Below are 3,937 nucleotides of genomic sequence, written 5' to 3'. Positions count from 1 at the left end.
ATACCCCCGAGTCTTATCTCCCTGCAGCTGAACAGTCCCAGCTCTCTCAGCTTCTCTTCTTGCATCCGATGCTTGAGTGGCCTCACCATCTTTGTGGCCTGTCACAGGACCCACCCCAGTACACCCATGTGTCTCTCACACTGGGGCGCACAGAATGGGACACGGCATCCCGGATGGGGTCTGCTCAGTGCCAAACAGAGGGTTGGGAAGACTTGATTAGAGCTTCTAAACAAACACATGTGGTAATACTTTAAATAGGTTATTTAAACAAAGTATATTTTTCTTAAAATCAAGTTCAGAGACTTTACCGGTACTTTCTATAATATGTTATGGCATTCATTCCCGGTCTGGGGTTTAAGTTCATTTTTAATCCATGCTTTGTGATTTTCTTTTGGGTTGTAAGGTTTAGAGAAAACTTTGTCGTTTTTTATTCCCTTAGCTCAACATTTCCAGTTTGATTGTGGAAGGTAGAACCAGCATTAGACTTGCACTCACACTGGGGAACTCAGGGCAAAGGATTAAGACAAGGTTTACTCCCAATTCTCAGCTATACTTTAAATAACTTTTATCTAATGTAGTCTATTTCTCCAGATCCTGGGTGGTGGGGTTTTGGCAACTACCTTGGTTGCTTGAACATAAAACCAGCCCAAATAGAGAACAGATCACCTGGAGAATTTGATGTTGGTTTTACATGTCTGAAAAATCAAATTAAAACAGTTGTCTTTGGAACCCTAAACTGGCAGTCTGCTGAACGTTACCGGCCTTGACTGATGCACATACCCCATTGCCTTTAACACTCGAGACCAGTCAAGAAGTATTTATTTATCTGTAAGAAAACATAGGAAGATCTGACAGAATTCAATGTGACGGTGCTGTCTTCACTAGTAAACTGGATGTGCTGGCTGTTGGAGTATGCAGTTTTGATTAAAACATCTGAAATCTTTTAAGCTGGATTTTAGCAATTTTTTGTTTTGTTTTGTTTCGAATGGGATGTTAAAACAAAGAAGAAAGCAGAAAGAGACAAAACAGCAAATGTTGCATTCTACACAGATAACAGGAGAGATCACAAACAGAGCTCATACTCCAAGTCACTGCTGCTGTGGTTGAACCCCAGCCAGCAACGAAGGACCACGCAGCTGCTCGCTCACTCCCCCTGCCCCGGAATATCCCTTTGGCTGGCTGGGCTCAGCTGTCCTGGCTCTGCTCCCTTCCAGCTTCTTGTGCCCCTCCTCACTGGCAGAGCATGGGAAACTTGGAAAGTCCTTGATTCAGAGTAAGCACCACTTAGCAACAACTTCACATCAGTGTGTTATCAACATTATTCTCACACTAAATCCAAAACACAGCACTGTACCAGGTACTAAGAAGAAAATTAACTCTACCCCGGCCAAAACCAGGTCAACTAGGTAAAAAAAAAATTGCAAGCATCGTTTTGTTTGTGCTTTTGCCTGGTGGTGGATAGCCTGATGAAGACCTTAAAGGTAAAGGCCAGCCATGGAGGCAGAGAATACTTTGAAGCAGGCAGGTAAAATTGATGTGCAAAAACCTGTACTTAGCCTGTTTAAAGGCTCAGATAAAAATTGTGTCTTCCTTATAAGAGGGAGGATAATACTTTAGGAAACTACAGGTTGTTGGAAGAAGGGTTCACTGGAGTCAAGAAGACGCTCAATATGAGTTATGCACCTTGCTCAACTTTATCAGTTTCTAACACTACTTACATAGAACCGATACACATGCATATTTGTAGAGCAGAAATATAACTGGTTAGTAGTCTCTAAACGCGCGCGGTTCTCACCCCCTAATTATCATGACTAAAATAAGCATTCTATCCACGTAGCTAATGTGTTGCTGTGCTTCAGCCTTGTAGTTTGTTACTCCCTATTTTCCCGTACCGGTCCCTATCTTTCTTGGCCCTGCACCTGCTTTCCCAGCAGCTGTAGCTTGTTACAGCCACGGCCTGTTGGCACAACGTAATTACTTGGTCTCAGGACTCAAGAATAGCTCAAGGCCACCTTTCTCCTTAACTTCAGCACAGCAACTTCAGCACAATTCTGATTGCAGGCCTATTCTAATACCAGGCCTGGATTGTGCAGATCTTCAGAGATTCTAAGGCCATGCTTCTGCAGACATTCTTCTACAACAGGTGATTCAGGAAGCCAGGGAAACTCAAGCAACAGACATGAGAAATCTAAAACACGCGTAAGAAATGCATCAGGAAACTCTAAGATTAATATGTCAAGATTATACAGTGTGTGTATAACCACACAAGCTCACTGCAGCTTTGTAAAGACTGAACGTGTCAGCACTACAGTTCTAAAAATTTCTAATTCTGAGGAAAAAACTGCAGATGTTTCCTACTCAAATTAGAGATTATCATCTCTTCCTAATGATGTATGCATGTATGTATGTAACTAAGGGAGACAAGGAAAGAAAGGCAAGATAAAAGGAGCTCACTCCTTTCTTAGGCCTTGGAAATTCAAACAGGAAAGCAGCTATGAGATGCTCTAGTCTTGACATACATTCTCTGGATAAACATAACAATGTAAGAAAATTATATAGGAAAGGAATGGAAAAAGCATTATAATGGAACATGTTCCAGATTTTCTTTTCTTTTTGCCCCAAAACCATGGGAAATTTGATACCAACACACACAAAGTATGATGTTCCTAAACCAGGCCATGGCCAAGTTAAAATATTATTTAATAATAATATATCAAGTTATAATAATAGTTAATATGTAATAATTACGATCTTCTTTAGCATGCTTATGAGGAACATTGCACATCACTTCAGAAAGCCATTTCCCAGGAAAACTGTGGTTTGATTTTTGTTTGCACCTTTTTTGTGTAAACACAGTCAGGGAGGCATACATTTAAACAATTTTGTCCCAAACATGATGCAATATCAAGAACAAGGTGAAATTTTTATTTACCAGACAAAGCACCCATTGGCCTCTTTGGAATTTCACTAGAGTCAGATTTCAAAACATGGAATTTTTTTACCTAAAGGTTCATTCCCTTTCCCTCCATAGAATTAAAAAAATGACAGCTGTTTATATCACAGAGGATGTTGATCATATTTGTGAAGTGTTAAAATGTACTTACATTTATTTTTTTTTGTCCTATATCTATCTGCCTGTCTGCAAGTTAACGCCCGGGTCCCTGAAATGGTCCTTCCTTGGGAAGCCTTTGATGCCGTCATGTTGCTGTGATACTTTGTTAATAAAACTCATAAGCTTGCCTGCCTGTTCCACAGCCGCTATGAGGTCACACAGTCCTTAGAATAATCCTTATTAACGCAAGCAGTCTTGTTAAAAATGCAGAGCGGAAGACTCCTTGAATGAAGAGCCCAGAGGAGCAGACCCTCTTAATTCTTTATTGCAAGAGATTCACCATATTCATATACACAAATAGGTTTACTTAAGCTGTCAAACAAAAGGTTCATTGCATCCGAGATAAATATACGCTCGTATTTGTAGCTCAGGTCACCTCAGAAGGGAGCACAGAAAGGGCACCGATTCTGGTGCTTTGCAACCACCAGTAGCAGGACCGGCGGTTTTACCTGGAGGTTTCCAATGCGGATTTTAGTTCACAGTTTGCATGTGCAAGCGTATGCACTGATGGCAGGTACAGCTGCTGCACCCAGAGTCTGCTCCCCGCCTTTAACAAGGTGACTTTGCTCCCTCCGCAGCGCGCATCCCGCTGATTTTCGGGTGCCATCCGATGGGCGCTACGGGCTGACCGTCACGGCAGCTCCCGGCAGGTGCGGGACGGAGGGATGAGGGCAGAGGGGGGGTTGCGAAGGCAGGTGCTGCGGGGCGGCAGCGGTGCCGGCAGGGGCACCTCGGGGCCAGGCCCTCCCGCCCGGACCGCCCCTGCGCCCAGAGGCAGCCCCGGGCTCCCGCCCCCGCCGCCGGGCCGCCCCCGCCCCCTCAGCG

Source organism: Falco punctatus (genome assembly GCF_963210335.1).
Source record: "Falco punctatus genome assembly, chromosome: 1".
NCBI classification, from domain to species: domain Eukaryota; kingdom Metazoa; phylum Chordata; class Aves; order Falconiformes; family Falconidae; genus Falco; species Falco punctatus.
Note: the sequence above shows the minus strand (reverse complement) of the source record.